The sequence below is a fragment of the Ambystoma mexicanum genome, chromosome 1p (assembly GCF_040938575.1).
Source record: "Ambystoma mexicanum isolate Mex_15411 chromosome 1p, UKY_AmexF1_1, whole genome shotgun sequence".
NCBI lineage: Eukaryota > Metazoa > Chordata > Amphibia > Caudata > Ambystomatidae > Ambystoma > Ambystoma mexicanum.
Genome location: NC_090921.1, coordinates 21,962,310 through 21,975,429, shown reverse-complemented (window position 1 = coordinate 21,975,429; position 13,120 = coordinate 21,962,310). Strand labels below are relative to the sequence as shown.

Sequence of the window (13,120 nt, the reverse complement as noted above, 5' to 3'; positions counted from 1 at the left end):
CAGACTGCCACTCTGCCACCACTCCGCTGAAAGGAAGGTATGGTATCAAAGAGACAGGCTTGGGCCTATTAATGTCTTCAATGGAGGAGATCTTCAGGTAGGGCTGCACGTTATCTGCTTATCAGTGGATGTGGATGTTGTGTTTGAGGTAGGGCTGCATGTCATCTACTTATCGGTGGATGTGGATGTTGTGGTTGAGGTAGGGCTGTGTGTCATCTGCTTATCAGGGGATGTGGCTGTTGTGTTTGAGGTAGGGCTGCGTGTGATCTGCTTATCGGTGGATGTCGATGTTGTGTGTCGTCAGGAGGGCTTCTGAGTGGTTACATGTAAAGGGTGAAGATCAAGGGGGAGCAGATGGATCATTGCGGGACTCTACAGGTGATGAGTAGAGTTGGGGTTCTGGAGGAATACATTTGGATGACTTGGTGGCAGTTAGAAAGATCAGATTTGAACCAGATGTGGACAGTCCCATTGATCCCCATGTGGCCATGTAGAATGTCAGCTGTTGGGAAAGATTTCCCTTAGGTGCAATTTTCCCTCTATTTATGCCCTCCCACCACCACAAACTTCTTGCTTTTTTTTGGCTATCCTATCCTGACATTTTCCAGTGGAGCACAGCCTTCAGCTGAACTCCTCTGGTCTTCTGCTCATTTGTTATGGGGAAACTGACACGTCCTTCAGGCCGTCAGTATTGGGAAACTATGTTTCCCCTACTATTCGACTTTATTGCCATTTCTTGGTACCTTTTCATCTATGTGTCAAATACCTTACAGTACTGCGCATAGGGGTCCTTTTGTTTTAAGCCCCTAGCCACACTATAAGGATTTTTTGGGTGATTATACAAGTGTGCCTAGAGCGAACTGGTGACAGCAGTTTACTTTTAAAGTATTTTTACTTCTTTTTGATGGACCATATCGCGTTTACCGCGTTTGGCCCAAGACTGTGGTCAGTGCTGAAAATGGCTGTGCCATGAAGTCTTTTGTTCTGTCCTTTGGCCTTTTTGTCCCTTTGCCTTCCCCCAGGTCGAGAGACCTGGATATTCTTTATTTGGGCATGTAGCCTCCCACGAATACTGCATCTTTTGCGGGCTCCTGCATGTCATGTGTGCTAGTGCCCAGGAAGAGGGTTGGGACTGCCTGGTCCCAATCCAAACTGGTGCCAGTATATCTGCTATGCCTGAATGACTGGAACCACTGTGGACCATGATTGGCCCACGCCTGGCATGAATGCATGAGAGCAGATCTTCCATTGGCTATCTAAGATTTGAGCGCAAAACAGATCTTGGATAAGAGAAGGGGCTCTGCATTAATTCCAGGTAGATCAACTGAAGTTCACACAAAACTGCAGAAGGAGCCAAGTATCCTGAAATGAAAGAGCAGACCTGTGGAACCGCCGGACACGTGTTGTAAGGGATGGCACCCTGAGCCTGCTGTTGTCCCGTCCGACCCCTATTTTGTATCGAACCAAGAAGGCCTGCAAGGGCACTTCAACACTTTGGAGTAGTGGGGCTAATTACTCTCGGCGCCTCTTGCTTATTTTAAGGAAGCTATGGTTTCAAAGTAAGACCAACAGAAGTGATCACAGTTCAAAAGTGTTTATTAAACTGTAAAATCGGTGTGATAAACACCTAATCTAAACCTAAATCTAAGAAGGGAGCACACTATGACCATCAAATAATAAGATTCCAGTCCTAGTAGAGTCTAGTCAAATAAAAAGGGCCTAAACTATAAAAAAAAAAAAACTATTGCAAAACCTTACTGCTATGCTACAAAATAGTGTGGGATAATGTTCACAAGAAAAGAAAAGTGTTCACAAAATGATAAGTCTTCCCCACATTTTTTAGCACGGAACAGGGCGGGACTCTTGAGCACAGCACACTATTGGACTTCTCCGGCACAAGCTTACAGTTCTTTTTCTCTATATCAGGGCCTTCTGTGCCCAAGTCTGTTCTCATGCAAAGGGCCAAATACTTCAGAGGGCCTGATATGCTAAAACAACAAAATAAACGTTCCTCCTGTTAATCTTCACGTTGGGTGATTACCTTTCACCCTCGGATCCCCCTCAGCCGGGCTCCGATCTTTCTCTCAGTCGTCAGCCTCCCTCAGTCGGGCTTAGACTGGCCACTCACTGTGGACATCCCTAGTCGGGTTCATACTTGTCGTCACAATTTAGTTCACTTAGCTTCTTCATAGACTGGGACTCACTTCCCTTTGCTTTTCTCTTGGCGTCCCTCGGTCGGGTTCACTATCGCCTTTCAATTACAATCTCATTTGTAATATTCAAAAAGTCTCAATGTCCTTTTACACAGCCTCACAATTTTTAAGTTAGGTCCCCCTCCTCTGGGCTCAGACTTCCCAAAGCACTTACCAACTTCCGAAGGGTGATCACCTCTCGCTTGGTCACTCTGTTAGCCTATGGTAAGTGCTGGCTTCACAAAAACACAGTTCGCACAGCGTCCCCCTCAGCCGGACGCAATAGCCTGTTTCACAATTTTACAATCGTCAAAACATCTGTAACGTGTCAAGGACTGTCGATTGTCCAAGGGGTTTTGGATGGACCCTTGTAAGACCACCTTGACACTTCGCACCAGCCTTCCCTCGGGCTTCTTAGTTGTTGTTTCCATACTAATTCCATATTCTCTTTGTTCAAAAGATGGGTGGCAGCTAGAGACTGTCAGATGAGCGCCCACGTGGCACCGGACCACTCTATCACTGGTACCACGTTCGTTCATAACAAAGACCTCTGTCTGTTAATCTTTTAATGTTGACAGTGCAACCGTGAGCCTAACACAGTACGGTCCCCTATCAGGTTCTTCCGACTCACCGGTGGTGCTGAACTCGTTGGCGTTTCTTTTTCCGCTGGAGTTAGGTACCACAATGGCAACCGCATCACCCTGCCCTGGCCATCAGTGTGGGAGGGTTCCATGAACAGCTGACATCTTTCGCAACATTACGCCAGCTGCGATTCCTGGTTTTGTATTTCCTTTGTCGCAGGCTTTGTGGGCCTGGGTGTGACAATTGTGACAAGCCTTGAACAAAGCGTCCCTTTGGTAAACACTTGTTGTACAAAAAGAATCACCAACCTGTATAAGATGTCGCCAGGAAGCTGTAGTGAGAATCCACTTGGTCACTCTCCCTTTGTCTGAGACTAAGTCAGGGGAAGGGTGAGTTTCCTGGGAAACCCTCTGGGGGAGAAAACCCTGTGTAGCGCCGTGGATGGATGCACATTTCCTGATGAGGTGAATGGAAGTGATCCTGATGAGATGCTCAGTAGTGGATTGCTGGAGCTGTGAAGGCAAGGAGAGGTATTAGGGAATTGAAAAGGCAGGTACAAGTGGTTCCCTATGGAGGGCGAGGGTGTACCTGAGACTCCTTGATTCAATAAGAACAGCACTGGGTCGGTTGCAGGGTTCCAGTATGTAGTCTTGTCTCTCTGTATGTATAAGGTAAGAGTGAGACAGAGAGAGAGAGAGAGCACAGACGAGTACCGTGGAATGAGACAGGAGGATCTACACCTACCGGGAATGGCAGCTGTTGCCTGGATACGGGCTCACCGCGAGTATGCCTGGAGGGACGGAGATGCACCGGAAGAACGGGAAGATGTTCTGTATTAACAGAGGGGAAAGTATACACAGTAAGTCAAGGAATGGGAAGAAGATAAGAGCCTAAATTAGGAATCAGGAAAGAATGGGAAGTAGCGTACCAATGCTGGGCAGAGTCTCCGAAGTTCTGATGCGAGGTTCGGTTCTTGAAAAACCGCTGAGAGAACAACGGAACATGGAAAAAGGAGTCTGGAAAGAGCAGGAAGGAGAATGAAAAAGTAGTAATTGCTGTCAGTAGAATAGAACATGCGGTTTAGGAAAACGTATGCAAACTTATGGAGCGTGGCTTCATACGGAGCAGCAATGCGAGGCGGTTCTGACCGACGGCTGATAAACTTCCGCCCACGTGCGGGGGAGGAGCCGAACCCACAGTGCTTGCAGGGAAGACAGAAACGGTACTCGGAGATCGCGCCACCATGTTAGGGGAAAGGCAACAGCGCACTGCCAAGCACTTCCTTCTGTCCCACAGAGACCATCCGATAGCACGAGGCATGACAATATGCCCCCTCCGAAGAGAGACGCCACCCGGCTTACCCAGATGCCAGCGATGAAAATTGCGGACCAGGCAAGGGCTGTGCACCCCCGATGCAGGTTCCCAAGTGCGCTCAGCCGGTGAATACCCCTTCCAATCGACAAGATACTGGAGGGTGCCGCATCGATATCTGGAGTCACAAATACCAGCCACTGCGTACTCAGGGCCAGAAGAGGTAGCTATCGGAGGAGGAGGAGGCGGTCGAGACTGCTGGTAACGGTTAGAGACATCCTTTTTGAGTTGAGAGACATGGAACACTGTGTGGATCCTGTGACATGAAGGAGGCAGATGAAGATGGAAGGCATCAGGGCCCCACAGACCAAGCACTACGAAGCGACCAAAATATCTGGGAGATAATTTGGAGGGCTGTTCTCCTTGATTTATGCTTGGTTCAAAATGGCGCGGGCACGCAATGCATTCTGGGAGCGCTCGGATCCATGTTGGATATTTACTTCACTCCGCAGTGAAAGGCTGCACACATTTTGCTGAAGTGTTAGATTCACAGTGCTGAGACAAACATGCTTTTTCAAACTTGGTATGCAGTCAAGGCCATTTTTGCTGGGAAAAGCTAATGTTGTTATGACTTGCTACTGTTCTCCGTGGAGCATGTTTTTAGAGCAGGGAGGCCCTGCGTTCCTTCGGGGGAGCTCTCGATTGACCCAGCTGGCAACCGACGGCTGTTCCTCAACTGCGCAGGTGCAATTCCAGAAGGTTCGAGAATTAACTCCCCTTTTGTGGAGTTCCTATATATGCGGGAACTCGGAGGGGGTCAGGTGAGACTTCAGCCAGAGAAGGACGCTCCGTCTGGCCTTCCTGTGAGCTGTGGCACTCTCGGCCTGGCTGCCCCCGGAGTCTTCCAGCCGCTTCTGGATGAGATGAGGACTTGGATTACGCTCACGGTGATGTATTTCTTTTGACTTCTTTACTTCTTCTGTGATCTATGTCCATAGTAGTTTTATGAGTTATTTCTATGTACTTGTAATCTTTGAATAAATAGCCGTAAAGAGCTAATTATCTTCTAAAGAGTGCGTGCCTGTGAGTTATTGTGTCTGTCTGTTTATGGGTTGAAGTATTTGCTCTATAATTGCATTGATGATTTATGGTTGTTCTGTGCACTTTTCAGGGGAGAGCAATACAAGGGCACCAAATGCTGGGGGAGAAATCGAGAGGCCAACCACACATTGTTGTCAATCTGAATCAACGGAGCAGGGGTCCTGTGCCGATCTGCAAAGTATTTTATCTGATCCTGAGCAGCCTGCAGGGCTGCACGGGCTGTTTTATGGTCTTGTTGAATTTGTACGATCAAACCATCAATATCCGGAAAAACCGTAGCCGGAGGAAGCAGGGATGGAAAGGTAGCGGGATGGTAGCCGTGGGTGCACAAGAAAGGGCTGGTTATGATGGAAGAATGAACCAAATTATTGTAAGCAAATTCGGCCAAGGGGAGCAGTTCCTTCCAGTTATCCCCGGCTGCAGATATGTAACACCATAGGTATCCTTTGAGAGTCTGGTTCACTCGCTCTGTTTGGCCGTTGGATTGGGGTGGTATCCTGAACTTAACGCTCGTTTGATACCCAACGTAGCACAGATCTGCTTCCAATACCTGAAGGTGTACTGTGAACCACGATCAGACACAATGGTTTCGGGAAGACCATGGAGTGAATAGACGTGGTCGATGAAAAGACGTGCCATTCGGGCAGCTCAAGGAATTCCAGCCAACAGCAAAAAGTGGGCCAACTTAGTAAAATAGTCAACAGTGACCATAACAGTGGTACAACCATGAGATGGCGGTAGTTCTACTATGAAATCTGTTGATATTCTCTGCCAAGGTCTGTCTGGCAAGGGCACGCAGACCAGATTCCCGACCGGGGGAGTACAGGGTGTCTTGTTCTGTAAACACACAGTACAGGAAGAGACATTTTCCTGAACATCTACCTGCAGAGAGGGCCACCAAAAGTGTCTTTGGATGTATTGCAGGGTGTTGGTCGCTCCTCAGTGACCTGCTGCTACTGAGTCATGGCATAGTCGTAGTGCCTCTCAACGAAGCATCTCGGAGGGTAAGTAGGTCTTGTTCTCCAAAACATAACACCCTGGGTCCTTTGTGAGCTGATATTATGCAATCACTTGAGGTTCTTGTGTTTCAAGGTTTTGAGACTTAACTGCGATCTGTTGTAAGAAATCCATGATGACATGAATGAACTTTTTCGGAAAGATGGGTTCAGAGTGAAATTGAGAATTCCGCACAGGGTCCTTCCGGGAGAGTGCATCTGCTCGAAGGTTGACACAGCCTTGAATGAACATCAACTCAATGGGCCTCATTACGAGTCCGGCGGTTATCCATGCCGGAAATTGCGGCAGGCTACCGCCGGACTCGTATTACCGTTCCGCCTCCGTGATTGCCGGAATCACCAGGGCATTACAACCCCGGTGACCCGGTAATTCCGGAGGCGGAATTCTGTTAATCCCCATTCCCATGGAGTCCTGTATGTAACGCTCACCTGATTCCCGCAGAGGCGCCGGTCTTGACTGGGTGAATGCCGTATCTTCAAAGGTGATGTGTAACACACGGTTGGCTCTTTGGGCTGGACCTCTGTGCACTGTATGTCTGACTCGAAGAGTAAGATGTCTGCAGATAGAAAATATGGGATTAATGAACTGGGGTTATTGGGTGCCTCTCTCCTCTTCCCTTTCTCTTCTCCTGTAGAACCCCAAAGGTTAACGCCCTCACCTTAGGTAAGTGAACGCCGAGCTCTCCATCTGCCTCGGGGCAGGGTGCCGTAACCAGTTTCTTCACTGGATAAGGGTGCAGGCCTCTTGACCTCAGAGGACTGCTGTCCGTCGTTAACTGCACGAACGGTAAGTTCTGGGCACTTCAAATGTCTTAAAAGTCTTTTGTATGATATCTCTTGTTTTGCAGGTTTCCGGCGATGGCGGATGGCGGGCTGATGAGAGTTGAGGATCGAACCCGCGTGAGGAATAGAAGCGCCTGGAAGCACGTAAGTAAGCGCTTGTAGCCTGCTTCACGATGCCACTAACTTTCCCTTTTATCTTGCAGGTACAAGTTCAGAGCTTTAGAGAAGCTGAAGGGTACTGGAATACCCACTGGATTCGGCGTGGGAAGGAGTAATGGCACGTGAGTAATAAAGTTGCCCAATGTCTTTAAACGCACCTTCTTTTGTCTTTCAGATGTGGGATGCAGCGCCGAAGGCCTCCGGAGCGTGCGAAGAGCTGGTAAGCTTTTGTCTTTCAGATGCCGGAATGCAGTGCGAAGACCTCCGGAGCATGCGAAGAGTAGGTAAGCCTTTGTCTTCAGATGCCGGAATGCAGCGCGAGGCGTTGGTGACAGCCGATGGACCAGGTAAGAGATGCACTGCCACTGAAGACCGTAGTGCTAACCTGTTCTTTCTTTGTCTTTACAGGTGCTGCTGAAGACTGGATTCCAGGATGGTAAGCCTTTGTTCCCTTAGGCCCAGGATCAGAAGCAGAAGACACGATGAGCGTTCTGATGCAGAGAATGCAGAATAACACAAAGCAAGATTCATCCATCGGGTGTGGTTTAAATAGCCTCCTGTAGTGCTTAGGTGTCTCCTTCCACAGCCACGCCTAGGTAAGAAAAGAGTTCCTGCTTTCCAGAAGAGTTCCAGTGTTCTGAACCTAGGGAGTGGCTCCTGCCCCACCCAACAGGAAAAGTAGTCCCAAACAGAAGAGGATCAGGGGTTCAACTGGCAGGTAAGTAAGCAGCATGGTCTGCTGCAGGTAAGTCCACCCAAGCATTATGAGCCCGGCGCTTCCAGCGCTGGGACTGGGCATCTTTTTGAGCCTGGTGCCACTGGCGCCAGGACAGGGTCCAAAAGGTCCCAATTGGGACTGGCTGGCACTCGGAACCGGGGTTATGGGTCTGCTTCCAAGGGAGTCGGGCAGGTCCTGATCTTTTGGAAGCAGAGATCATGACAGCGTAGGACTCCATGGGAATGGGGAAGTGGATACACCGGCACCATACTGTAATGGTGCCGGTGTTTCCATGTCTGCCTGCAGGCGGGTGGTGTTAAACCCACCAGGTCAGACCTGGCGGGAGTGACACCTCCCGCCTGCAGGACTCTTCATCAGCCGGTCCGGAAAGAACGGTGGTGGCGGATTTACCACCACCGTTCTTTCTGGACCGGCTGACTCGTAATGAGGACCAATGTGATAAGGGGAAACGAAATGGGCCCACCGGGCTTGCCTACTGTTGCGGGTTTGAGCATATTGGAGGGCCCAAAGGTTATGATGGTCAGTACAGACTTTGATAGGGTGTTGAGCTCCAAGAAATAGGTGTCTCCATTCCTCAAACGATCACTTGATCTCTAAAAGCTCTCTTTCCAAGAGTGTGTAGTTCATCTCAGCTGGTGTCAGGGTCTTGGACAGATAAGCAATAGGCCTTTCTTCTCCTTTCTCATCAACCTGTAACTGTACTGATCCAATGGCATGATGGAAAGCGTCAGACTCCAATATGAATTTATTGTTCTGGTCTGGAGACATCCGAATTGGAGCTGAGGAGAATCGGGTTTTGAGCTCGTCAAAGGCGTGCTGGGCATCTGTTGTCCATTGAAAGGGGGTGATTTTCTTCAGAAGGGATGTCAAAGGTCGGATACAATCCGAAAAGGTGGGGATAAAACACCTGTAGAAATTCCCTATGAATCGCTGGATCTCCTTAACTGAAGATGGGGACGGCCAGTTCATAATTGCAGCCACTTTCCGCTGATCCACAGCAATTCCTTCCGAGGAGAGGATGTAACCCGAATAGTCCACCTTGCACCTACGTAACTCACATTTTTCAATCTTACAAAGAAGGTTGATTTTGTTGTAGTCGTCGTAGCACTTCCCGAACATGGCCTTCATGATCAGAAGGGGAAGAGGAAAACACCAGGATATCGTCCAGATAGACAATTACATAGTGGAGTAGAATATCTGAGAATAGATGGTCCATAAAACGCTGAAATACAGCTGGTGTTTTAGAAAGCCCAAAGGGCATCACTCCGTACTCATAGTGGCCGAATGGTGTGCCGAAAGGCCGTTTTCCACTCGTCATTTTGCTTTATTCTAATGAGATGGTAGGCCCCTGTTAAGTCTAGGTTGGTGTAAATAGTGGACCCCTACACAGCCTCCAAAATGTCTGGTATGAGTGGCACAGGGTACCAGTACGGCACGGTTATGCGGTTTAACCCGCAGAAATCAATACAGGGCCGTAGTTCTTGAGAGTCTTATTTAGGTTAAAAAAAAAAAAGAGACGCCCCTGCAGGGGAAGTGGACTCCCCAATCAGACCACTTAGAGATAGTCCTTCAACACTTCCTTTTCCCGTGCCGACACAATGTACTTGCGCCCAAATGGCAAGGGATGGTCAGGGATGAGCTTGATCTCGCAGTCGTCTCTATGATGGGGTGGTAATGTGGAATATTCGGTCTTAGTAAAGACTTCTTGGTACTGAAGAGAACATTTGGGGGTAGCCCCTAGATATGGTTGAGCATAGTAGGATGGATGTGCCAGAATGGGAAACCAAAGGCGTATGTTGACCCGGAGCACCTCAAGATAAACAATGAGCAAGACAGTACTCTGACCCTAAGAAGAATGTTCCGGCAGCCCAATTCACAAAGGGATAATGACCCCTAACCACAGCAAACCCAGGATTACAGGATAGTGAGCAGTCTTAATGATCTCAAATATGATTTCTTCTTGATGGGAAACGATGTTCATGAGAAGTGGAACAGTGTGTTCCACGATGGGCCCTGAGGTGAGAGTGCTGCCATCCACACTCTCAACTGGGATGAAAATGGCCTTGGAGGCGCAGGGAATGTTATGTTGAGCTGGCCACGTATCCTCATTGAACTTGCCTGCGGCTCCACTATCTACCAGTGCTGCAATGTTGATGATCTGGGAATTGCCACAGGAGAGACTCAGTTGGAGAACCAATTTGGGAGTGTCTGTAGGATCAGAGCCACGGTCATCGGCAACACACTATGGTGTTTGCCGTTTCTTTTTGCACATCAATTCTGACACCATGATACCAAGGACCACAGACAAATTGACAACTAGCATAAAGTGTTATAAGACAAATGCAACGTTCAAAGATTCCTTTTTACTGGCAAAGTGTTCAAAATAAGTTTTCAATAAACGTTGTTTACTCTTAAAAACAAAAAAAAAAAGAGAAGCAATGCATGAAGTTAGGGAACTGTTGTGATATTTCCGAACTGTGGTTCCCTTTACGGTCGGACAGGGGCGTTTACCGATTTCCTACGGGGAGCAATGGGGCATTAATGTACTACATGGTCCTTCGAACCACAATACATGCAAAGCTTGAGGTTCCTCCTACGGGCGCGTTCCTCTGGGGACAAAGGTCCTCGCGCTATCCCTAATTGCATGGTTTCGTTGGAGGGAGAATGTTTGCTGGATAGAAGGGCGACTTCTTCTCCTCTTTGAATGTCTTTCTTGTAGTCTGTAATCAAGCTGCATGGTAAGGGATATCATCTCTGCTAAATTTCCTGGTCTTGGCACTCAGGCTGCAACACCTGAAAGGATATCAAGTGGGGAGTGGCCCTTGTGGCATGGCCCGTGTTTCATTGAGGATCTGGGAAGAGGGGGGTGTTTGAGGGAGAAGGCGCTCATCATGGGTCAAAACAGGGCCCCCAAATGTTGTGCTACGCCACTATTGTAGATCCCTTGCTACCAAATTGGCATCACCTGTTGTTAGCGCCCTGCTCCCTTGTATAGCTGCTTTCCTCACTGTGTTCTTTCCCCTTTGATAAAGTGGACCGCTGCTACATGAAGCTAGGTTTGCCCTCCATAACTACCCTATAAAAAATAATAATAAGATGAAGAAAGGGTAATGGAGGAGTTCCATTACAAATGATGATAGCAAAGCCCCAGAGCTGGAAGGAAAGCCTTGCAGGGGGCGCTGTATAGAAGAGTCCAGCTCAATCCCTCTTCTGGGGGAGATTTTCTCCAGGATTATTCAATCTATTTCTATAAACCCAGGAGAAGGTCCTGAGCATTCCGTACCTGACCCCAAATGATGATAAGAGCCCCAGAGATGGAGGAAAGCCCTGCAGGGGGCGCTGTATAGAAGAGCTCAGCTCAATCCCTCTCCTGGGAGAGATTTCCTCCAGGATTATTCACTCTATTTCTATGAACCCAGGAGAAGGTCCTGAGCATTTCCTACCTGACCCCAAATGATGATAAGAGACCCCATCTGGAAGGAAAGCCCTGCAGGGGGCGCTGTATGGAAGAGCCCAGCTCAATCCATCTTCTGGGAGAGATTTCCTCCAGGATTATTCAGTCTATTCCTATAAACCCAAGAGAAGGTCCTGCCCATTTCCTACCTGACCCCAAATGATGACAAGAGCCCCAGAGGTAGGAGGAAAGCCCTGCAGGGGGCGCTGTATAAAAGATCCCAGCTCAATCCCTCTCCTGGGAGAGATTTCCTCCAGGATTATTCAGTCTATTCCTATAAACCCAGGAGCAGGTCCTGAGCATTTCCTACCTGACCCCAAATGATGATAAGAACCCCAGAGCTGGGAGGAAAGCCCTGCAGGGGGCGCTGTATAGACGAGCCCAGCTCAATCCCTCTCTTGGGGGAGATTTCCTCCAGGATTATTCAGTCTATTCATATAAACCCAGGAGAAGGTCCTGGGCATTTCCTACCTGACCCCAGATGATGATAAGAGCCCCAGAGCTGGGAGGAAAGCCCTGCAGGGGGCGCTGTATAGAAGCGCCCAGCTCAATCCCTCTCCTGGGAGAGATTTCCTCCAGGATTATTCAGTCTATTCCTATAAACCCAGGAGAAGGTCCTGAGCATTTCCTACCTGACCCCAGATGATGATAAGAGCCCCAGAGCTGGGAGGAAAGCCCTGCAGGGGGCGCTGTATAGAAGCGCCCAGCTCAATCCCTCTCCTGGGAGAGATTTCCTCCAGGATTATTCAGTCTATTCCTATAAACCCAGGAGAAGGTCCTGAGCATTTCCTACCTGACCCCAGATGATGATAAGAGCCCCAGAGCTGGGAGGAAAGCCCTGCAGGGGGCGCTTTATAGAAGAGCCCAGCTCGATCCCTCTCTTGGGGGAGATTTCCTCCAGGATTATTCAGTCTATTCATATAAACCCAGGAGAAGGTCCTGGGCATTTCCTACCTGACCCCAAATGATGAGAAGAGCCCCAAATCTGGAAGGAAAGCCCTGCAGGGGGTTCTGTATAGAAGAGCCCAGCTCACTCCCTCTCCTGGGGGGGGGGGATTTCCTCCAGGATCATTTAGTAAACATAGTTACCAACATGATCCATTCCATTCTCTAGGTGCTTATCAAGTTTTTTTTCTTTGCATTCCCATTATAAAACTCAGACTACAAGTTCCAGAAATCAAAGAAAAAACTAGGAATGCATAAGCACATACAGATTGGAATGCACTATGTTAGCAACTAAGTATTTTTACAATCTGGTAGGTTTATGACAAGGCCAATAGAACCGTTTCGTTGTTGTATTCTTATGTATCACATGTCCCCCCACCCTCCCACCTGCCCTGTTGCATTGTGGTGTCTTGAAACATACAAATGTCAAATAAAATTAAAACAATCAAAAAATAAGGAACCTGACCATTTCCTACCTGAGCCAGTCCAGGCACTTCCAGGCTCTTGTTTCTTGTGCGCTGAGTTTGGCAAAGGTGCAGATTTTGGGTCTTCAGGGGGAAGGGTTCAGAAAATGCAGCTCCCCCCTTCCTCTGCTGCAGGCTGGCAGGCTATACTGCTCGTGCTCCCTCTGCCTCCCGTGACCCGGAAAAGGAGGAGGAACCACGGGTGCCGGTTACAGAACGCAGGTAACGGCCTGGCAGGATGTGCTGCCTCTGCCTCCCGTAACCTGGAAGAGGAAACACGGGTCCTAGTTACAGAACACAGATAACAGGCTGGCAGGGTGTACTGCCTGTGCTGCCTCTGCCTCCCATGACCCGGAAGAGAAAACATGCTCAGC

The 13,120-nt window shown here is 48.7% G+C and overlaps 1 protein-coding gene across 1 annotated transcript in view; it reads right to left on the bottom strand.

Annotated features, from left to right (window-relative positions):
• The window catches only part of LOC138564250 (zinc finger protein 271-like), an 85,570-nt gene extending 72,656 nt beyond the window's left edge, over window positions 1–12,914 (bottom strand). Inside the window, exon 1 of the mRNA XM_069642895.1 lies at window positions 12,759–12,914. The gene's annotated coding sequence lies outside the window, so the exon portion shown is untranslated. The remainder of the gene's footprint in view (window positions 1–12,758) is intronic.
• Between the last annotated feature and the right edge of the window lie 206 nt (window positions 12,915–13,120).